This window comes from Pelophylax lessonae, assembly GCF_965119305.1.
Source record: "Pelophylax lessonae genome assembly, chromosome: 5".
Lineage (NCBI taxonomy): Eukaryota > Metazoa > Chordata > Amphibia > Anura > Ranidae > Pelophylax > Pelophylax lessonae.
This window is the reverse complement of record NC_138772.1, coordinates 184,526,814-184,551,840: the sequence shown is the minus strand read 5'-3', so window position 1 is coordinate 184,551,840 and position 25,027 is coordinate 184,526,814.

Here is a 25,027-nt window from a genome sequence, read left to right as displayed (position 1 = left end):
CGTACCTTTAATTTAAAGTGGTATTAAGCCCAAAACCAAAATTGTACTATATTGCAGCACGGACCCTGACTTTGTTAGTGATCTGGAGTGGCGTTTGGAGGAAATCATGGATTACAGAGACCGAACACTTAATGTCTCGGAAGTGCTATGGGCATGGGAAGATTTGGAGTTTCTGGCCGTTCAGGAATGGGAGCTGGAGATCGCCTACAGACAGCTGCTAGACTCTGCTCAGCAGCAGGTTGGGACTCCCTTTGCCTGGGACTATTCAGAAGTACCAGTCGACAGTCCTGAAATCATGGCTGAAGTGTCTGCAATGGGGCAGAGTAACAGTGTACTTTGCTCACCTCCACCCCCTGGTATGGAAGCGGAGCTCTTATGGCGGATGCAGCAAGTTTTAACTCATCTGGACGAACCTGTTTTTGCACAGGATGAGCCTGGATGGAGGAATACATTCTTTCATCAGCCAGAGAAGGGTACAGGAGATGGAGCAGCCAGCTCATCTTCTCATTTGCGGTTCAAGGGCTCGGGAGAAGAGGAAGCCGTCCTCATTCCCCAGCCACAGATCACAGTATGGATTTAATTGACTTTTTCAGTGAAGGATGTAACATTCACTGAAATTTAAACTGAAGTGCTAACAACAGGGCAGAGCTCTGCTAGCTTCTGCCCAGCGTCAGTAACATCTTCTTTGTTCTATGGACAGGAGATGGTGAACCTCTATCCCCAGAAACCATTTCCAGAAACTGGGGATTTAATAGACTTTTATGCTGAGGAGGAACAACCCGGTGAGCCTCCAGCAGAAGAGCTGGCTTCAGAGCATGGCACTGTTGACCTCTGCATACAACAATCGGTAGCCCTGAAGGATTTGTGCAAGGCCACCGACATTTCACATTTCAGCTGGCAACTGGGCAGAACGCTACTGTCCTCTGCCCACAACAATCAACTCCACAGGAGCTCCAGGGAGAGCATGCAATCAGCACCTCACAACTGCAGCCAGAGCTGATATTGGTGGATGGGACTGTGGTATCCACAGACAGAAACCCAGCAAAAGAGCTTGGATTTCCTGTGGTATTGGATGGGACTTTGGGTTCCACTGACACAACCTTAGAAAAAGGTCTAGCATTGGGACAGGAGGATGTCAGCCTTGCTCTTGTTATGTGGTTGTTAAGTGCCTGCATCCCATTGTTCGATTGTTTCTGTCTGCCTTGGGATCAAACGATAATGGGATGGGGGGATTTCTCAAGTAGCCTTTCCTAAAGGCTGTCTGGGTTCCCAGTTACTGATTGAATTATTTGTTGAAAAGTCTGAATATACCTGTATGTCATGTTACTGAATGTAGTTTACCCCGCCCTATGTCATTATTCAAAAAAGGGGGATCGTCCCCTGAGTGTATATCTCTTTGTGCCTGTGTTTGAATAAACAGTCCTATGCTTCTTACCACCCTACACTGATGCCTCGACAAGTTACTGGCTGGGCTGAGGGATCTTGGATCATGCTGGTACCGGGCAAGGGAAGCTTATACGGCAGGCATACTCTTCTTGAGTATGGGGGTCCGTCATAGGTGATACGTGAAGGAGAGGAGTGCGGAGTGTATGACGTTGGGTGGTACGTGTAGGAGAGGAGTGCAGAGTGCATAGCGGTGGGTGGTACATGTAGGAGAGGAGTGCAGAGTGTATGGTGGTAGGTGGTATGTGCAGGTGAGGTGTGTGGAGTGTATGGCAGTGGGTGGTACGTGTAGGAGAGGGGTGTGGAGTATATGGCAGTGGATGGTGGATGGTACGTGTAGGAAAGGGGTGTGGAGTGTATGGCAGTCGGTGGTACGTGTAGGAGAGGAGTGCGGAGTGTATGGCAGTGGGTGGTACATGTAGGAGAGGGGTGCGTATTGTATGGCGGTGGGTGGTACGTGTAGGAGAGAGGTGTGGAGTGTATGGCGGTGGGTAGTATGTGCAGAAGAGGGGAGCAGAGGATAAAAAGTATATGGTGTGAATGAGTCCTAATTCATTGCTCCAGCACTGCAGAGGCCACTTGGCAGTGGCATGCATGGAGCGATTTATGTGAGCTGTACAGCACTAGTTTTTGTCCCCTACCCTGCTGCAGACACTGCTGTCACTGCCCCACCCCCATCTCAAGCCCCTTTCTCAAGCCCCTGCATGCAAGTCTCAATGTCTTGCGAAACCTGCCAACCCATCTCCCTCCACACATCCTGCAAAACTAAATCCTGCAGGCATCCTTCCAGCAGGATCATTAGCAACTGGAGGCTCTGCCTCCACCTCTATAGTCTTTCTGCAAGCAGCACTGGAGGACACTGGGGAGTGCCGAGAGAGGCGGAGGGAGGAGACCTCAGGTCGGCGCTGTAGTCACATAGCAGCGCTGTATTCATATGGCGGTGCCGTACATTTACTTGGCAGTATTGGCGCAGCTGCAGAGGAAAACAGTCAGGGCCTGGACTGGGTATAAAACCCAGCCCAGGAAATAATTTCATATAAGCCCCATAGCATTATTATACCAGCCCAACAGCATAACGTAATTTTTTTCTTGTTCATGAAATGGAAAACCATGCATTTTAAAGCACATTTGAAGAGTGTATTATACTCACCAGTGCCCATCAGCACAGCCTTATCAGTGCCCATCAGCGCAGCCTCATCAGTGCCTATCAGCACAGCCTGATCAGTGCCCATCAATGCAGTCTGATCAGTGCCCAACAATGGAGCCTCACCAGTGCCCATCAATGTAGCTTCACCAGTGTCCATCAATGCAGCCTCATCAGTGCCCAACAGTGCAGCCACACTAGTGCCACCTGATCAGTGCCCATAAATGCAGCATCACCAGTGCCCTTCAGTGCAGTGGGTGGGGGGCGGGGTTTGTACTGAAGGGGTCAACGCGTACTGTGGGAAGTTAAGAGAAATCTGTACTGGAGGGGAAAGGGGCTTGGGGGGTCAGTCTGTGCTAGGGGGGGGGGGTCAGTCTGTGCTGGGAGGGTTGGTCTGTGCTGGGATTGGTTGGTCTGTGCTGAGGAGTCTGTACTGTGGGGTCAGTCCTGAGCTGGGGACATTGTTCTGTGCTGAGGGGTTGGTCTGTGCTGAGGGGTGTCAGTCTGTGCTGAGGAGTCTTCACTGAGGGGTCAGTCTGTGCTGGGGAAGTCGGTATGTGCTGGGGGGATCAGTCTGTACTGGGGGGATGTGTTGGGGGGCAGATCTGTGCTGATGGGTCTGTGCTTGTGAGGGTCAGTCTGTGCTGGGTAGGTTGGCCTGTACTGGGAGGGGCTGTCTGTGCTGAGGGGTCTGTTCTGGATGGTCAGTCTGTGCTGGTGGGTGGGTCAGTCTGTGCTTGGGGGGTTGGTCTGTGCTGATGGGGGTCAGTCTGTGCTGGAGGTTTAGTTTGTGCTAAGGAAGTTGGTTTGTGCTGAGGGGTCCGTGCTGTGCAGGGGGGGGGGGGCAGAGTCTATACTGAGGGGTCTGAGCTGGGGGGGCTGCTCTGTGCTGGACGGGGAGTCTGTCCTGAAGGGGTCTGTGCTATGGGGGGGCAGAGTCTGTACTGAGGGGTCTGTGCTGGGGGACTGGTCTGTGTTGGGGGTTGGTCTGTGCTGGACAGGGAGTCTGTACTGAGGGGTTTGTGTTTGGGGGTTCTGTCCTGAGGGGGTTAGGCTGGGGGGGGGGGTATTTAGGTAAGTTAAGGGAGATTTGTACTGGAGGGGAAATGGGCTTGGGGCAATCATTTGTACTGGGAAAAGAGGGTAATATTGGCTGTACTCTGTAAAGTGTTCTGTGCATTGTCAAAACTGGAGCAGCCAAAATCTGAGCCAGATATGCATTGCAACCAGTCAGCTTCTATTTTTCTGTTTCAAATCTTAAAGTGGATTTCCACTGGCTTTTGTGTTCATTAAAAGTCAGCAGCTACAAAAAGTGTATCTGCTGACTTTTAAAAAAAACATACTCACCTGTCCCACAATCCAGCGATGCGCCCAGGGGAAGCCTCGGTTCTCTTCGTCTTCTCCCCGTGGCGCCAGCATCTCTAGTGTGGGCACCCAGCTGTGACAGCTTGCGGCTTCACAGCCAGGTGCGCACTGCGCATGCGCGAGTCGCGCTGCATGTCCTGAATGGACGGGCAATCTTCTGGGACATGGGACGTGTCCCAGAAGATTGCAGGGGGGAAGGGGGAGAGGAGAACTTCCGCCTGAGCCACCTAGGTGGCCTGAGCGGAAGTGGGAGCGGGTACCTGTAAAAACTAGGTACCCGCTCCCCCCTCCTAAAAAAATGACATGCCAAATGTGGCTTGTCAGGGGGTCAGAACCACTTAAAGCGGAAGTTCCACTTATGAGTGGGACTCTGCTTTAACTGAACAAGCTGAAGATGGAAAATTATTGGTTTCCATGCACAGCTGCACCCTTTTCTGTTCTGCTCCAGTTTTGATCAATTCCCCTCGCTGTATTTTACATTTCATACTCCTGACTACTGCACTGTAAGTACATTACTTCTGAAGTTCGTCTGCAAGATAGGCTGTAGAAAAGCAAAAAATGTAATGGAGCAGTTTCATTTTATTAAAATGAATGTGCTGAGGTTTTTTTATTTGTCTATTAGGGCTCGTTCATATAAGCGGTTGGGGGGGAGGGGACTGTAAAACCTTGTGGTTGAGCTGCCTTTTTCCAGCCCCCCCATCTGTTATCCCTTAAGCTGGGGGGGTGTACATCTGCAACGACAGGAACTACAGTACATCTCCATCGCTTTTGGGTGGTGCAAAAAAAATAAATGATGGGCCCCTGGTGCCGCTAGGTACGTCGCTCCTGCTGACCGCAAAAAAACTCGTAGCAAAATTATTTTTAAATAACATATACCACCCTCAAAATAATTAAATTTGGAACACTGCTTTTTCTCCCTTTGACTTTATACTCTCATGTCTTACTGTGAAAAACTTTGCTTTCTGTACTGTCTAAAATTAAAAAAGAAAGCATTACAAAAAGAAAAAAATACAATAATTGAGCAGAAAAAAGCAACACTGAGATTTTGCATCAGCTAAACACTATCTGTTGTAGCACATACAAAAAAGTGAACCTAAAAAAGACAATTGGGTTAATGCACTGTGAATACAGAGGTGGGTACACAATAATATGAAACCCTAACACACTGCAATTCACAGTCATGTATCACAATACAGCACAGTGAAGACAAGGGAGGTACAAACTACGTAACCCATCACATCAGCAGTTTGCAGTAATAATGTAGCACAATACAGCACATTATAGTACAGCATATAGCACAGGTTAGCAACACTTTAACCACTTCCGGACCTGAAGGATTCGCCCCTTTAATCACCAGGCCATTTTTTGTGATTCGCCACTGCGTTACTTTAACAGAAAATTGCGCGGCCGTGCGATCACCTGTGTGATTTTATTTTTTTCGCTATAAACAAAACATTTCTGAAATAAAAAACAATATTTTGGACATTCTGCTATATAACATTCCCAATAAAAAAAAAAATTAAAAATCAAAATTTTTCAACCTTTTAGGCCAATTTGGATTCTGCTACATATTTTTGGTAAAAAAAAATTTCAAAATGCGTATTTTGATTGGTTTATGCATAAGTTATCGCGTCTACGAACTAGGGGAAAGATTTATGTCATTTTCATTTATTTTTTTAATTTATTTTTAGTAGTAATGGCGTTGATCAGCCATTTTTAGGGGGAGTGCGACATTGCGGCGGACAGATCGGACCCCTAACTGACATTTTTGACACTTTTGGGGGGATCAGTGACATTACTACAGTAATCAGTGCTACAAATATGCACTGTTACTGTACTAATGACACTGGCAGGGAATGGGTTGATCTAGGGGTGATCAAAGAGTTAAATGTGAGCCTAGGGGAGTGTTTTTGAACTGTGGGGGGGAGGGACTTGTGAAATCATCATAGAGATCTGTGATCCTATATAGGAGGATCACAGGCGCTCTGTGATCATTTCAGAGAGAAGAACGGTCAGCTGTGTTTTCAACAGATGACCGTCCTTCTCTCTCAACGGGAAGCGATCGCGGGTGCCCGGCAGGAATCGCCGCCGCAGGTCCATGGATCTGCATCCCTGCTGCCTAGTGGGGATGGGAGCGAGCCGCCTGTGGCACATGCTCGCCTCCCAGCACCACTCTCGTGACGACCGCACCCCTATGTCGTTTCGTGCAGCCGAGCCAGCCTAAAGAAGCCAAGGAAAGATGGAAAAATCTCCAAAAGGCATCAAATTACAGATTAGACATTCTTATAATATGTCAACAAAAGTTAGATTTTATTTCCATCATTTACACTTTCAAAATAACAGAAAACAAAAAAATGGTGTCTGCAAAAGTTTGGGCACCTGCAGAGTTAATATCTTGTACTGCCCCCTTGGCAAGTATCACAGCTTGTAAACGCTTTTTGTAGCCAGCCAAGAGTCTTTCAATTCTTGTTTGAGGTATCTTTGCCCATTCTGCCTTACAAAAGTCTTCCAGTTCTTTGAGATTTCTGGGCTGTCTATCACGCACTGCTGTTTTAAGGTCTATCCATAGATTTTCAAGTATGTTGAGGTCAGGAGATTGTGAAGGTCATGGCAAAACCTTCAGTTTACGCCTCTTGATGTAATCCCCTGTGGATTTCGAGGTGTGTTTAGGATCATTATCCATTTGTAGAAGCCATCCTCTCTTTAATTTCAGCTTTTTCACAGATGGCATCAAGTTACCATGCAAAATTTGCTGAAATTTAATTGAATCCATTTTTCCTTTCACTCATGAGATGTTCCCTGTGCCACTGGCTGCAATACAACCCCATAGCATGATTGAATCACCCCCATGCTTAACAGTTGGACAGAGGTTCTTTTCATTAAATTCTGTGCCCCTTCTTCTCCAAACGTACCTTTGCCCATTCCAGTCCACAGAACTTGTTTCCAAAATGCATCAGGCTTGTCTATATGTTCATTTGCAAAGTTCAAACGCTGATTTTTGTGGTGAGGACGTAGAAGAGGTTTTCTTCTGATGACTCTTCCATGAAGACCATATTTGTACAAGTATCTCTTTATAGTGGAATAGTGTAATACAACTCCAGTGTCTGCCAGATCTTTCTGGAGGGATCGTGCAGTCAAACGTGGGTTTTGAATTGTTTTTCTCACAATCCTGTGAGCTGTTCTGTCTGATATTTTTCTTGGTCTTCCAGATCTTGCTTTAACTTCCACTGTTCCTGATGACTGCCATTTCTTAATTACATTCCGAACAGTGGATATTGACATCTGAAAACGCTTTGCCAGCTTTGTGAGCATCAACTATTTTCAGTTTCTGTTTTCTAGACAACTGCTTAGAAGATCCCATGGTGCTGATTGTTGGGGCAAGGTCAGATGAGTCTGGGCATTTAAAATCTTTGAGATTGACATCACCTGGTCTTCCCAGACGATGATTGAGAACAATCCATGACACTGGCAGGTCTCAGCCTTGCAAAGGGGGCAGTGCATGCTATAAATTCTGCAGGGTGCCCAAACTTTTGCAGACGCCATTTTTTGTGTTTTCTGTAATTTTGAAAGTGTCAATGATGGAAATAAAATCTAACTTTTGTTGACATATTATAAGAATGTGTAATCTGTAATTTGATGCATTTTGGAGATTTTTCCATCTTTCCTTGGCTTCTTTATGCACATTAATACAAATTTTTACCTGGGGTACCCAAACTTTCGATCCCCACTATACATGGGATGTACAACATTTGCGTTACATCAATACATATATGTAGAGAATATTGCACATCAACGACAAAATTACCGGACACGTTTCAAAGCTTGCATAGCTTCTTCTTCAGGGGTACAAAAATGCGTTAATTCTGTAGTTTGTATTGATGATGAATTCTGCATTTACATGTATAGTATAAAACCAATGTCTCAGAACATCCGCCAATCAAGCTTGAATACAATATCTGCGTACACTTCTTATCAGAGCAAGGTGTTAGTATCTGGGAGGTTACATCTGAACCCGGCACATAATGGCAACTGCGGCCAAAAAAGGGTGGACTTTATCCTTGTCACAACCAAAGGCACATATGCCAGTGTTGTCCTTAAGAAAGGGGAAAGAAGAGGCATTCCTAGTGTGTTAGTTAAAGGAATTGTGTATTTTTAATGTTTTATTTTAACTACTATTAAAATTGGTGCTCCCTGCTAAACAAAATTTTGTAAACATTTTTTTTTCTTTGGTACGTTTCCCAGGGCAGTGCCCAGACAACCCTTTGTCTATTAGCCTAGAAAATGGGCGGAACTGAATGTTATCATTAAGCTGCTATTATATTCAATGGAGTTCAAATTCAGCACCTGAACTTCCCTTCCTTGAACCCAGGTACATCCCTACTTAATTAAAAATGAAAGGTAATTTGTTAGGCCCCGTTCACACTGGGGCGATCCGACTTCCCAGGGCGACCTCCGAGGTCGCGGTGCGAGCAGCGCGCCGCGACCTCGGAGCGGCCGGCACGGACTTCATAACATTGAAGTCTATGACGGTCGCTCCGGGTCGCCCCAAAGAAGCTCCGGACCCTTTTTCTAAGTTGGAGCGACTTGTGTCGCTCCTATTAGAACGGGTCCGCAGCTTCCCTATGAAAGGCGACCTACGGCGACCTGTGAGGCGACCAGGTCGCCTTACAGGTCGCCCCAGTGTGAACGGGGACTAAAAATATTCAATTGCAATATGACTTGTGTAGCAATTGTATATGCTATTTTCTTTCTTTTTATTTACAATATTTAATGAATTTATTTATCATTTAACGCTGTTTATTGTACAAAATATACAATGACAGAATATTCAGCACACAAACTTCTCTGCCTTGAACCGAACCCAAGAACATCCCTACATAAGGGGAACAACTTACAGTGTGAGAAGGGGCAGTGATAGGTTTGACTTAGGCGTCTTTAAAGCATATATTCCAAGTTTGTTGTCAAATTTGAAAAAATCATCTACTTGTTTGTTGTGTGTTCCCATTCACACAGCATGACTAAAAAATGTAAAACACATTTCTTACCTTTTGGATGTTCTCAGAAGACGGTATAATGGCTGATTGCAAGATTTTCTGAACAATGTCAAAGTGAGTTTGTCCTGAGTCTGTCCCTGTTTAAAGCGTATATTCCAAGTTTGCAGTCAAATTTTAAAAAATCCATTACTTGTTTGTTGTGTGTTCCCATTTACACAGCATAACTAAAAAAATGTAAAACATATTTCTTACCTTTTGGATGTTCTCAGGAGACGGTATAATGGCTGACTGCAAGATTTTCTGAACAATGTCAAAGTGAGTTTGTCCTGAGTCTGTCCCTGTTAACACCGTATATTGTATATTTTATTCTGACTGCGGGGAGACTTCCCCACCTTCAGAATACTCTGATCAGAAGCAGTGCCTGCAGCACTGATCGAGCAGGGAAAATCCGACAGTTCCACAATTAAATTTCAATTGCAAAGGATGCCTAAAATCTGACTTGTATCTTAGTGCAGACTTCTGGGAAAATCAGTTAGCAAAACGCCCAAGCCAGAAATTATATTTCTGGGGAAGTTCTGTACACTGTGTACAGAATTCCTCCAAGTTGGCATATTGCATTGAATTTTACAGTAAATGACAGTGGCTACAGATTAAAAAGGAAAGGTAATTTGTAATAATATTCAATTACAATATGACTTGTAGCAATTTTATATGCTATTTTATTTCTTTTTATTTGCAATATTTTATTTATTTATTAATGCTGTTTATTGCACAAAATATACAATGACAGAATATGCATTCTGTAGTAGAACAGTCAGACTACAATGTCCAGTTTTGTGTTCATGCAACAACCTTTGCCATAAAAGGCAATAAACAGGTTCAAGAAAACAAAGAACAGCCGTCTTGTGTTATCATTATCAGTAGTAAAGTGAAATAGCATGTAGAAACTGTAATATTTCAGACCTGATCATGACACAAACAAAATGTGGTAATAAAGAGTATTAACCTCTGTTGATATTTAAAGTGAGGGTAGAGTTACACCAGGCATCCCAAAATTTGTAGTATTTATGAATGCATCCTCTGTTGTCATAGACAACCTTCTTATAGGGGATACTTTGGTTTACTGAGTTTGCCCACTGAGATACAGAGGGGAGAGGCCTGCATCCACTTGCATGCAATCATTTGCATAATCTTCAAGGCTGAGAACAGAGTATTGGCCGCTGTCCTTGTTATACCTGGCTATTATAACTAGGGCACAGTTCTTCATCTCAGAGTTCCAATTGACAAACCTCTGGGGTAGGCGTGACAGGAATAGAGATCACCAAAGAAAGCAAATCTACTATGATTTTCCAATATAGGGACAGTTCCACATTAAGTGTACAAAATCAGATCTAGGTTGTGCACATCAAGTGCAAGCAATATTTTTTTTCTCAAAAGTGGCGTTACCCTTTAAAGCGGAACCACACTGCATCTGAGCACCACAAATTAAAAAAGCTATTTAAAGCATTTTCAACCACTAGCTGCCCAAGCCAATTAATAGTTGGTTTACATTGTGGGACATGTTTTAATTGAAGGACAAAAACTGTGTATGATTTCATTTACTTTTCACTTTTTTGTTTGTGAATGAGTAAGGTGGGGGGGTTCCAGATTCCGATAAGCCCTCCCCCTTTTCATGGGGTCCCCAATTGCCATCTGTAGCCGACCCTTATCTAGGATCAGAGTTTGGTATAGGTGAAGTGAACCCACAACTGTTTGTTTACAAACAGAAGGAAAATGACTGCATCTGTCATTTGCTGGCAATTTAAGCTGGATTTGTTTGTAAATGTCAATTTTGCTGCAGTAGGTTGTATAGATTAGGGATCGACCGATTATCGGCAAGGCCGATATAATCGAGGGCCGATATGTACTTTCCCCCGATATATCGGAATTGGCCCCAGAATTTACCGATATTGCCGATATTTTCATGACGTCATTCTGCCTTCTTATGCTGCCTCCCTCACCTTAGACAGCTTCGTCTGGAGTCGGGACTAGTCTCGCGGGAGTGTATCACAGCCATACACTCACCTACAGCAGCCCGGTGCCAGCCAGCCACCCAAACCCATAGGCCCTGTACCAGTGAGCCAGCCAGCCACCCACAGGCCCTGTACCAGCCAGCCAGCCACCCACAGGCCCTGTACCAGCTAGCCAAAGGCACTGTACCAGCAAGCCAGCCACCACAGGCCCTGTACCAGCCAGCCAGCCACCCACAGGCCCTGTACCAGCCAGCCAAAGGCACTGTACCTGCAAGCCAGCCACCCACAGGCCCTGTACCAGCCAGCCACCCAAAGGCCCTGTACCAGCCAGCCACCCACCACAGGGTGCCAGCCAGCCAGCCACCCACCCACCACAGGGTGCCAGACCGCCAGTCACCCATCACAGGGTGCCAGACAGTCAGCCACCCACAGGCACTGTACCAGCCAGCCACCCACAGCCACTGTGCAAGCCAGCCACCCACCACAGGGTGCCAGACAGCCAGCCATCCACCATAGGGTGCCAGCAAGCCAGCCACCCACCACAGGGTGCCAGACAGCCAGCCACCCACCACAGGGTGCCAACCAGCCACCCACCCACCAACCACAGAGTGACAGACAGCCAGCCACCCACCACAGGGTGCCAGCAAGCCAGCCATTAAACAAAAATGAACATGTTCAGTACCAGATTTGTGTCAATAATTGTCACAATATGCAGATACCGATACCAATATGCAATGACCAAAATATTGGTATCGGTATCTGCAATGAAAATCGATATTGGTCAATCCCTAGTATAGATCACAGAGATGCACCACTTCACAGGCAGGTTAAGGGCATCCCCCGTGTGTTATTTAAAATAAGTTTACCCAGGTACATCCCTACATAATTGAAAATGAAAGGTCATTTGTAAAAATATCCAATTGTATATGCTATTTTATTTCTTTTTATTTGCAATATTTTATTTATTTATTTATTGATGCTGTTTATTGCACAAAATATACACTGACATAATATGCATTTTGTAGTAGAACAGTCAGACTACAATGTCCAGTTATGTGTTCATGCAACATCTATTGCCATAAAAGGCAAATGCAATCATATGCATAATCTTCATGGCTCAGAACAGAGTCTTGGGTAACTGGGGCACAGTTCTTCATCTCAGAGTCTCAGACAAACTTCTGGGGTAGGCGGGACAGGAAAAGTGATCACCAAAGACAGCAAATCTACTATGATTTTCCAATATCGGGACAGTTCCACATTAGGTGTACAAAATCAGCTCTAGGTTGTGTACATCTAGAGCAAGCGATATTTTTTTTCTTTAAAAGTGGAGTTACCCTTTCACCACTTCAATATGGGGCACTTTCACCCTCTTCCTGTCTACACCAATTTTCAGCTTTCAGTGCTCTCACATTTTGAATGACAATTACTCAGTCATACAACACTGTACCCAATCAAAATTTTTATCATTTTTTTTTTACACAAATAGAGCAGCATCTGCAGCAGCAAGCAATGGAGACAGCGACGGCGGAGGCTTCTTCCCCGTCTTCTGCATCTCCTCCCTCCTTGCCCAATGGCATGGCTTCTCCTTTTGGCCAATCGGGAAACGGGTCTCAGAACCCGCTTCCTGATTGGCCAGGAGGAGGATCCGTGTGACAATAGTGAATTTTCATTCGCTATTGTCACACAACTGGGTGGGCTCGGAGCGCAGCGCTCTGTGCCCCGAGCCCACCCTTTTTTTTTAGCCTATTAGAGCCTCTGGCTCTAAGCACATGGCTAAAAAAAAAAAAAAAAAGACCCATTGAAGTCCATGCGTCCGGCGCCCCGCATGTAGATTAGGGGGCCGGATGCATAGATAGGGGGGGGGCGGTGCCCCTGCGCCCCCAATGCACCAGCCACCACTGGATATAAGTTAAAAAAAGAGCAAAAATTTTGAAAAAAAAAACACTTTTTTTGGTTTCTAATATAAAATTTTGCAAATAAGTAATTTTTGTTTATAAATTTGGGCCAAAATTTATACTGCTACATATCTTAGGTAAAAATAACCCAAATTAGTGGATACTATTTAGTCTGTGTGAAAGTTATAGAGTCTACGAGCTATGGTGCCAATCATTAAAAATGTATCACACCTAATCACGCCTGATGCACTGACAGCCTATCTAATTTCTTGAGGCCCTGAAATGTCAGGACAGTACCCCCCCCCCCCAAATTACCCCTTTTTGAAAAGTAGACATTCAAGGTTTTTAGTAAGAGGCATGGTGAGTTTTTTGAAGTTGTAATTTTTTTCTACAATTCTTTTTTTTCACACAATTGCCATAATCACAAGTTATTTTTCACACACATATGCTTACATATGCATACTTTCAATTACACCAATACATTTTGCTACTCCTTCTGAGTATGGGGATACCACATGTGTGAGACTTTTTCACTGCAAGGAGCACAATCAGGTGTTCTAGGCGCATAAATTACACATATCATTCCAAGCGACCTATCACATACGTAAATGCCCTGGAGTACCAGGACAGTGGAATTACCCACAAAATGACCCCATTCTGAAAAGTAAAGAACCCAACGTATATTCTGTGTGGCATTATGAGTTATTTGAACATTTCATTTTTTTTCCACAAGTTTTTGGAAAATGTGGAAAGAAAATGAAATTGTATTTTGTTTTACACAAAGTTGTCAATTTATAAGATATTTCTAAGACACAGCAGACATACCAAAATTGACACCCCAAAATACATTCTGCTAATCCTCCTGAGTATAGTGATACCACATGTGTGAGACTTTTACACAGCCCAGCCACATTCAGAGGCCCAACATTGAAGTAGCACCTTCAGCCATTCTAGGAGCATAAATTACATATCTAATTTAATTCCTACCTTTCACACTTTTGAAGGCCCTGGAGCATCAGGACAATGGAAACGCCCACAAAATGACCCCACTTTGGAAAGAAAACACCCCAATGTATATTCTATGAGGCATGGGCTGCAGATAGGTACTCAGGTACTCTAATGGGCTGCAGACAGGTACTCAGGTACTCTGATGGGCTGCAGATAGGCACTCAGGTACTCTAATGGGCTGAGGAAAGGTACTCGGGTACTCTGATTGACTGCAGAGAGGTACTCGGGTACTCTGATGGGCTGGACACAGGTACTCGGGTAATCTGATGAGCTGCAGATAGGTACTCAAGTACTCTGATATAGATACTCGGGTAATCTAAGGGGCTGGAGACAGGTACTCGGGTACTCTGATGCGCTGCAGATAGGTACTCGAATACTCTGGGCTGGAGACAGGTACTTAGGTACTCTAATGGGCTGGGGACACGTACTCGGGTACTCCGATGGGCTCGAGACAGGTACTCGGGTACTCCGATGGGCTGCAGATAGGTACTCAGGTACTCTGATGGTCTGCATATAGGTACTTGGGTACTCTGATGGGCTGGAGATAGGTACTTGGGGATGGGCTGGGGACAGGTACTCGGGTACTCTGATGGGCTGGAATCCGGTACTCGGGTACTCTGATGGGCTGGAGACATGTACCCAGGTACTGTGATGGGCTGCAGATAGGTACTTGGGTACTTTGATGGGCTGTAGATAGGTACTCAGATTCTCTGGGTTGGAGACAGGTAATCGGGTACTCTGATGGTCTGCAGATAGGTACTAAGGTACTCTGGGTTGGAGACAGGTACTCGGGTACTCTGATGGACTGGTGACAAATACCTGGGTACTCTGATGGGCTGGTGACAGGTACTCAGATGGGCTGGAGATAGGTACTCGGATACTCTGATGGGTTGCAGATAGATACTCAGGTACTCTGATGGACTGGTAACATGTACTCATGTGCTCTGATGTGCTGCAGATAGGTACTCAAATACTCTGGGCTGGAGACAGGTACTCAGGTACTGTAATGGGCTGGGGACAGGTACTCGGGTACTCTGATGGGCTGCAGATAGGTACTTTGGTACTCTGATGGGCTGAAGATAGGTACTTGGGTACTCTGATGGGCTGGAGTCAGGTACTCGGGTACTGTGATGGGCTGGAGACAGGTACTCAGGTACTCTAATGGACTGCAGATAGGTACTCTGGTACTCTAATGGACTGTAGATGGGTACTCAGGTTCTCTGGGTTGGACACAGGTAATTGGGTACTCTGATGGTCTGCAGATAGGTACTCAGGTACTCTGGGTTGGAGACAAGTACTCGGGTACTCTGATGGGCAGGTGACAAATACCTGGGTACTCTGATGGGCTGAAGATAGGCACTGGGGTACTCTGGTGGGCTGCAGATAGATACTCGGGTACTCTGATGGGCTGGTAACAGGTATTCGGGTACTCTGATGGGCTGGTGACAGGTACTCATGTACTCTGACGGGCTGATAACAGGTACTTGGGTACCCTGAATAGGTGGTGACAGGTACTATGAGGGGTTGTGACAGGTACTCGGGTACTCACTATGACATTTGTGGCAATACCTCACATGCGTGGTGTGGTCACATGCATGCAGGACTGACATATGCATTCCCCTTTGAGCATCAGCACGGGGGGATGAAGGAAATTAAAAAGAAAATGTATTATTTATTATATTCACATTTTTTTTAAACTTTCTCTTTCTTTATTTTATTTTTTTATCAACTTCTTTGCTATAAACAACATCCCTTGTGATAGCATGGACCATGACAAGTCCTCTTTATGCATAGATCTGGGGTCTATTAGACCCCAGAGCTCTCCTCTGCCCTCAAAAGCATCTGATCAAACCGAGATCAGTTTGATCAGATGCTGTTAGAAGCTGGTAACGAAACCGGAACCAGAAGTGACATACTAATTGTCCCTTCCGACTTCATAGGCCATAGGGATGATCGGGGAATTTTCGTTCTTCCTTCATCTCTATGGTCAGCCAGCAACCGCCGGTTTCAGTCCCAGGCTCCCCAGCGGAACGGGAGAACCTGGGAAGGTGGCGGAAGGCAGCGGCTGGGGGGAGGACCCTCTTTCACCACATGTAAAAGTGATCCAGATGCTCTATAGCCGCTGAGATATCTTTTACATTAATCAGCATCGCCGCCTAAAAAGAAAAAAGAAAGATACTGGGTCATGACTGTAGCTGCAGCCATGACCCTGGTATAACCACTTTAATCTGAGTTTGGAAGGGTACGTCCTAAGGGCGGAAAGTGGTTAAAATTCAAAGCAATCTCACCCACCCATCCACGTCTTCACGCTTTAGTTTGCTGAGAAAACACTTTGAAAAACACCTTCTACATACCTCCTAACTTCCTAAGTTGGAAACGAGGGACACCTGTTAGCAAAAGTATGTAGGCATAGGACACACCCCCTGTCACGCCCCCTTAAAGGAGGATTATACAACAAAAAAGATTGCTTAAACCCATGAATGCTTTTTTTTACCAATACTATTCCTTTATATTGCCTTTTGGAATTTACAAATGTAGCAATTTAGAAACTGGATAAAAGGTTTAGCACTGGGAAAATGTGTCTAGCATGTCTGGCTGGGGTCATATAAATAAAATATTTACAAAAATGTGAGGGGTGTATTCACTTTTGTGAGATACTGTATGTGTGCATGGCTAGCATTAAAGCAGATTTTCACTGCATCGGAGCACCACAAACCAAAAACAATATTTAATTAATTTTTAATATGCAAAGTAAACTCCCCCAACCATCCATGTCTCCATGCTTTATTTTAATAAGTAATCACTTTGAAAAATAACCCCCTAGCATTTCTGGCCATGGCCATCTTGAGTAAGGACAAATAATTCATGTAGCATTTAGTCCCTGGAATCCATCTGCCCTTAGCTCGGGCATGATGGCAGAAGGGTGTGCTTAGCTGAAAAAACCCTTCCTCCTCTCCTGAAGACTCTTGGGATGTATGACATAATTTGCCTAGGCTGGAAACCAGGAAGTAACCGAAGAATTGTAAAAAAGAAAAGTTTAAAACAAGTAAATATGATATACTTACCTAGGTATTTACTAATGCTAACAGTAAAGAAGTCATTGTTGGTTGAGAGAGTGAAGATGCTTTTTAACCACTTTACCACCGGAGGATTTTGCTGTCTTCCGTCCAGGCCACTTTTTGCGATTCGGCACTGTGCGACTTTAACTGACAATTGCGCGGTCGTGCGACGCCGTACCCAAACGAAATTTACGTCCTTTTTTTCCCACAAACAGAGCTTTCTTTTGGTGGTATTTGATCACCTGTGCGATTTTTACTTTTTGCGCTATAAACAAAAAAAGAGCGTTTATTTTGAAAAAATAACAATATTTTTCACATTTTTTTATATGAAATTCCCCCCCAAAAAAATGTAAAAATCAAATTTTTTTTAAATTTTTGCCCAATTTGTTTTCTGCTACCTATTTTTAGTAAAAAAAATCGCAATAAGCGTATTTTGATTGGTTTGCGCAAAAGTTATTGCGTTTACTAACTAAGGGAAAGATTTCTGTCATTTTTGGTGTTTTTTTTTTAACGCGTAATGGCGGTGATCTGCGATTTTTTTTGCGGGACTGCGACATTGCGGCGGACAGATCGGACCCTTAACTGACATTTTTGACACTTTTGGGGGTACCAGTGACATTTCTACAGTAATCAGTGCTATATATATGCACTGTTACTGTAAAAATGACACTGGCAGGGAAGGGGTTAATTTTATTGGAGAGGGAGGGGTTAATGTATGCCTGGTGCTTACTGACGTGTGGGGGGGGAGGTGACTGTGTGACAGAAGGACAGATCGGATGTCCAGCTATGCTGAACACTCCGATCTGTCAGTCCCTGTCACTATGGAGATCCGCCTGCTGTGTTTACATACAGCGGGCGGATCTCCAGACTCGATCCCCAACGATCGGGGCAGAGCAGCGGCAATCGCCACTGCTCCTCCGCTGGCCCGACTCCCGCTGTGAATGAACACAGCAGGAGCGAGCCTCCGGCGGCGCGCGAGCCTCCGGCGGCGCGCGAGCGCCGCCCACAAGGGGCGGAGTCCAGCGACGTAGGTCTACGTCGCTGGACGGGATCGCGGCACTTTGCCGCAGTAGCCTCCATGTAAGCGGAGGTAAAGTGGTTAAAGTGGAATTTTAGTAAAAGTATAACTAAAGGCAAAACTTTTTTTTGTAATTTTGAATAGAGTGGAGAGGGATTAGAACACTTGTCAATTTTTATTGCTGTCTATGCCCTCGTTAAGTATTTGTCCTTTTTACCATTATCATTGAAGGTGAAAGTAAAAGAAAACCCCGATTTTGTGTTGTCCCCAGAAAAGTAATAGAAGGGAAATCTTCCAAAGGGGACACCAGTTCTGGTGACCTTTGGGTCCCCAAGAAATTCCCTTAATTTGACTGTGGGACAGGAAGTGAAGGAAAATCTCTGCAATGGGCCAAAGATGGTTGGAAAAAAACAGGGGTTATAACCCTCCCTTTCTCTATCCAAAATGACAAAAAAACGGAAAAATTGTATCATACTTACTGTCATTTTCCTTTCCTGGTGCTTATCCATGGCAGCATACTAGTGATAGAGCTCCGCCTCTACTCCTCCCTCAGGACCAGTGAGTAGCATAAAAGAAAGGCCCTGCCCCCTGTCCCATCATTCTCTGTCATATAGAATACCAGGGGTGGGAGCATATGCTGCCATGTATAGGCACCAGGAAAGGAAAATTGTGGTAAGTATGGTACAAGTTTCCGTTTTCCTGGTGTCTCCATGGCAGCATACTAGTGATAAATAACTAGCATGGGTGGGTAATGCTGAATGTGTGAATCTTTAATTGGACAAAGACATGGCCGCCTGAATAGTCCTTCTGCCGAACTCCATAGTTGTGAGAGACCCTGGGTCGATACGATAATGCTTGAAGAACTTATGACGTGATGACCATGAGCCGGCCCTGCAAACCGTCTCTAAGGAAACGTTGGCCCTTGCCACCCAGGAAGCTGAGACTGCCCTTGTTGAATGGGCTCTGACTTGGGAAGGTGGAGATAGCCCCTTGACCTTATAGGTTTTCTGGATGAGCTTGATGATCAATGAAGATAGAGTCCTCTTGGTGCCCCTGTTTTTCCCGAACGGGATGACAAACAGACTGTTTTAATGTCTAAATGAGCTTGTGTCCGGGAAGAAGGTAATGTGATCTTCACTTATTCCTAGGGCATGCAGTTCGGAGACTCGTCTGCCAGAGGTGATGGCTAAGAGTAAGGCAGTTTGTAATGACAAATTCCAGAGAGAAGCCTGTTCCACAGGAGAAAATGGGGGGTTAGATAGAACCTCCAAGACTAGGGTAAGATCCCACTGTGGAAAAGGGCGCCTAATGGGAGGATGGATTTTTAACACTCCCCTTAAAAAGGTAACTACTAGAGGATCTTTTGCCCATCTCTTGTTGGTTGCAGCCGAGATTGCTGCCACCTGCACCTTAAGGCCTTTAGACCCAATCCTTAATCCAATCCTGTCTGCAGGAAGGCCAAAACTTGAGAGGTAGAGGGAAGGATGGGGTTGAAGTCCTGCCCTGTGGAAAATGCTAGGAACTTATTCCAGATTTTTGAATAGACCGTGTTGGTGGAGGGTTTTCTGGCCTTCAACAGTGTAGAGATGACTCCAGGGGTACATCCTAAGGACTGAAACCTTCGCCTCTCAGTTTCCAAACCCGAAGATCCAGCCTCTGAGGGTTTGGATGATATAGTCCCTGCTGGGATAGTAGGTCGGGAAAAGGAGGAATCCTGATCGGGGTTCCACACTGAGACGGATGGCTAGAGGGAACCACGGTCTCTTCGGCCAAAAAGGGAGTATCGCTAGGATTTGTACTGACTCTGTGAGGAGTCTCTGGAGAAACTTCAGAATCAGCGGGCGAGGAGGAAAGGCATATGCCGTGGAGAAATTCCATGGGCATGTCATGGCATTGACTGCTTCCGACTGAGTGTAGGGAAGGCGAGAGTAGAATCTGGGGAGTTTTGAGTTCTCCGGAGTGGCAAACATGTCCACTTGAGGAGGGTACCAGAGGTTGGAGATTTGGAGAAAAACGTGGGGATGTAGAGACCACTCGTTGTTGTCTAGGAACCTTCTGGATAGTGAGTCTGCTACTGTGTTTAGCCGGCCCGGAATGTAACCTGCCCTGAGATCTCGCAGGTTCCTTTCTGCCCATAGCATTATGGGTTCAACCTCTCGTGGGAGGGTCCTGCTGCGAGTACCCCCCTGTCTTAGCAGGTATGCCACTGCCGCCTTGTTGTCCAATCTTAGGAGAACTTTGTGGCCCTGGAGGAGGGGTGTCAAGGAAATCAAAGCCAGGAATGCCGCTCTTAGTTCTAGAACTTTGGATACCACTATTCTGGTTGAGTGAGACCATCTTTCCTGTAGCTTGATGTCTCCGCAATGGGCACCCCATCCGTGTCCACTTGCATCGGAAGTAAGGATGGTCCAGTTGAACGAGCCTAGGTGACGGAGGTTGGCGAGATTCTCTCTCTTCGTCCACCAAAACAGGCTTCTGCGCATTAAGGTGGTCACTTGGATCTTCTGGGAAAGATGTTGTTTTCTCCATTGTGACAGAAAGCCTGTTTATAAGAGCCTCAAGTGCCAGTGGGACCACGGCACCATGGGAATACACGAGGACATTGTGCCCACTAAACTCAGACACTGAGAGGCCATCAGATGAGTACTCCGAATTACAGTGAACATCCTCTGTATGATCATATCCATCTTCTGGAGGAGTAAAGACACTGTCCCCACCTGGGTATTGAACATGGCCCCCAGGTAAATAATCTGTTGTGTCGGGGATAGGTTGCTCTTTTGGAAATTTATGAGCCAACCAAACTCCTGTAAGGTTTGAAGAAGAATCTCCCTGTGGGATCTGAGCTGATCCGGATTGCTTGCTAATAGGAGAATGTCATCTAGATAATGATACACTCTTAACCCCCACTCCCTGAGGGGGGTGAGAACAGTTATCAGGATCTTGGTGAATACTCGAGGAGATGTGCAGAGCCTGAATGGAAGAGCCTTGAACTGAAGGTGTGTCTTGCCTACAGCGAATCTCAGAAATCTCTGATAAGCTGAAAAGATTGGGATATGTAGATATGCGTCCTGCAGATCGAGAGATATCAACCAATCTCCTGGTTGGATGACCTTGGTGATAGTTTGCAAAGACTCCATCTTGAAGCTCTCGAGCTCTATATATCGGTTGAGCCTCTTGAGGTCTATCACCGGCCCCCAACCTCCCGTCCTCTTTCGAACTAGAAAGAGTGGGGAATAGAAACCTGTGTAACGCTCCGCCAATGGAACTGGCATGGCTGCACCCTGAAGCTGAAGGTCTGTCAGGAATTGGGATAATGCCAAAGCTTTTGATGGAGAGGCTGGTATCCTTGTCTCCTGAAACGAGGCGTGAGGAGGAGGAGGAGAGAATACCCACCGGTGACCCAGACGGATTGTTGACAGAACCCAAGGGTCCTGGCAATGAGAAGTCCAAACTGGGAGAAAGGCCTGCAGTCTGGCTCCGACCGGGAGGGACTGGAATCTTCTGGCGTCAAAAAGGCTTCGCTGCCTCCTGGGGGTCGGTGAAAGCCTTGGTTTTGCGAGTGTTCAGAAAGGAGGCCTGGGTGCCTCTCCAGGGTCTTCTGTTATCTCTGCTCTGCCTGGATTGCATATAATCCCTGGAATTTGAGGGTCGGAATCTAGATGAATAGACTCTTGTTCTTCTGAATTTTTTGTCTTGAGGAAGGAGACCAGACTTGCCTCCAGTAACCCTGGAAATTGCCTTGTCCATTTTTTCTCCGAAGAGGGCTTTACCATCAAACGGGATCCTACACCAACTTTGTTTGGACACAAGATCAGCTGCCCAAGGCTTTAGCCAGAGAGCCCTTTTGGCAATTACTGTATGGAGCATTGACCGCGCAGAACAGCGGATGGTATCAATGGCTGCCTCCCCAATGAAGTCTGCCGATATCTTCAGCTCCTCCAGCGCCTTAATGATGTCTTCTCTGGGGACATTCTGGCATAGAGCTGTCTCAACATTTTCAGTCCATGCCCTGATGGCATTGGAGACAGATGTGAGGGCAATAGCTGGTTTACAGGCCGCGCCCGAAACCAAGTAGCTCCTTTTTAGGTCTAGGTTGATTCTTCGATCTAGCAGGTCCTTAAAAGAAGCTGAATCCTCCATAGGCAGTGTGAAATTTTTGGCGAGTCGTATGACTGCAGCATCTACCACCGGCATAAAATTCAACGACTGCGCCTCAGCCTTGGCTAGAGGGTACAGCTTATTAAGGCGGCCTAAGGAGAACTTTTTATTCCGTCTTCGTCCATTCCTCTTCGATGATCTCTCTTATCTCACCCATTAGAGGAAAGAATACCTGCTTCCTTTTTAGGAAGGGAAAGTATGTCCTCCATTTTGGAATGGGTTCTTTGGGATCCTCCCAGGCAATCCCCGTCTTGACTGCCTGAATAAAGGGTGGGATTAAGGCATAATTAAAGCCTGAAGGATCTGACTCCTCTGAGGATTCCTCCGAGAGGTGCTCTGAAGATGCCTCCCCATGTAATAGAGCCGAAGGGCGAGAAGTATTTAGGCCTGAGGGGCCTGGAGCGCTAGCATCCCTGTCTGGAACCTGAGCTGTAGAAGGAGCTGTCTGTGCAGGGAACAAAGTTGTCAATTCTGAGAGGGAATCTTTCATAGTCTGCTTGAGCAGATCTACCACTTGTTGGTTCTCCAGCTCGCGGTTGCATGCGTAGTCCCAAAAAACAGTCCTGGCAGACTAACTTTCCAGGTAAAGGCACTGCGCCACAAGCCCAGCACTTCTTCCCCGAGGAGTGGGATGGTGGAAAAGGAGAGCGATGGTGTCTTGACCTCGATCTCTCAGAGGATCTATAGTGGGATGATCTTGATCTGCGGTCTGGACTATCATGGTCACGATGCCTTGAGGATTTTCCGGATCTCTTGGAGTGAGCCGGGCTGGAAAAAAGGACATTTGTTAGTCCATAAAGGCACTCTTTTTCTTCTTTCTTCAATACTTACGAGAGGTGGTCTCATACCTATTGTGAGGATCTTGGTTGCGTGACGAGTGGCTCATTGCAGGGCGTTGCAGGAGGACCGGCTGTAAAAAAGGGAAGGAAGGAAGAAGGAAGGAGAAAGAAGAGGGAAAGAGAGAAAACGGAAGGAAAAAAAAAAGGTTTATTTTTTTAAATTAAATCCAGAACCTGCCATCAAGTTTAAATGGGAGAGAAAAAAAAAGTAGCAAAAGTGCCTCCTACCAAGGGCTTTAAGGAAGTCAGAGGGAGCAGGGAAGAGATGCTGTCCTCAGGTAGGCAGAAGGAGGAATGGCCCTTTAATAGTAAAGGGAGTAAGGAATACCCCTCCCTCTAACTCCTGTGGGAACTCAGGGCAAATTGCTACCTGGTTCCCACATCCAAGATGGCCGCCCAGGCCTCAACCGAACTGCGCAGAACGCTCCTTGAGGACGGCTCTACTCTCAGTCCCAGCGAGGAGGCCTGCAGAGACGCCGCTGCACAGCACAGGAGAGGGGCGGCCTAGAGCTAATGGCGCTGCAGGGGGAATATCAGACCTGGAAGACACCCAAAAAAGGATCGGATGCCTGGCCCGATTTAAAGAGACGGATACAGAGGAGGTAAGAAGTAAGCGAAGGGGAGAGAGGGGAAAGAGAAAGGGGGAAAATGGACAGCAAATAAGAAAGGGGGAGAGAAGGAATAACATAAAGGGGAACCCAAACTGCAAAAAGAGAGGAAAGAGAAAAAAAAAAAAAGACGGTCCTCGCGCAAAATCTTGCAAATCCAAACATCTGTGATTTAAAGAGACAGTGGCAGTATGCATTCCTATGAGGAAACACTGCACATGATACCCCAAAGATCCACAGAAGGGGTTCCCGGCCTTTTTAGTGCTTTGAGCGACCCAAGAGCAGGGTCTGCACACGGGAGAGGCTGAACCCGGCGGAATGCTGCCAAAAGGCAGAGGTATGGACATACTGCTTATTCTTCACCAGTCAGGAAGGTATGAGGAAAAAAAGGAGAATGATGGGACAGGGGGCTGGGCCTTTCTTTTATGCTACTCACTGGTCCTGAGGGAGGAGTAGAAGCGGAGCTCTATCACTAGTATGCTGCCATGGAGGCACCAGGAAAAAAGTTTTGTCTATAGTTCTACTTTAGGTCCTGCTAGATCACTTCAGGCTGGCCTCTTCTGCAGGTATAACTATGAAAAACATATTTAAAAATAAGTGTCTATACTGTTTAAAATCCAGTAATACACTGTCTCACCCTGCTCTGCACATGCTCAGTTGCTCTCCATTTTAGGCAATGACAAATTTATAGAGGCCGATCTGCTGACAGCTTTAGCGTGGAAATAAACCTTCTTTACAGCAAAGGAAGCTGCTTCTGTTTGATCACTACCTGCCATGGTACTGCACATGTGATCTGTTATGACACCAGCAGGGTTGCCAACCTCCCACAGAATTTTTTACTGACAAAACACTGGAAATTTACTGACGGAGCACATTTTTTACTGACATCCTGAAAAATGACAGAACTACTATTAAAAACTAAGACAATCATTATGTAAACAATATAAACACGATATGGAAACACTGACAATGTTCTTATACACATAGGATGGCAGTAGTCCTTTTGCAATCTTTTCATCAATCTTGAGGTACTGGTTACTCCCTCACCCTCTTCCCCCCCTTCTACCCCCCTACCCTTCCCACCCCGCCATGCATTCCCTTCACTTCGCTTCCCTCTCCTACTTCCCTGTGTCTGCTATGTGCGAAAAAGTTACTCACCATCTGTTAAAGTTTACTACACTTTCATGGTCGATGGAAAACCTCGACATTCTGCATAGTTTCTCAGAGCTCAAATTGTTTACAGGTTTAATATTGTGGTTTGTATACTGATGTTATTGCTCGCTTAATGTTTTACTTTGTATTGAGCACGTTTTCCAATAAAACTTTGATTAAAAAAAAGAAGTAATTTGCCTGGTTTACATTTACAAAGGTCAACACAGCATGACAAAATTATCAGCCCCGAATATTTAAAGCGGAGTTCCACCCTAATTTTACACTTTACACCAAACATAACATTAACACATTCTAAAACCAAATTGGATTAT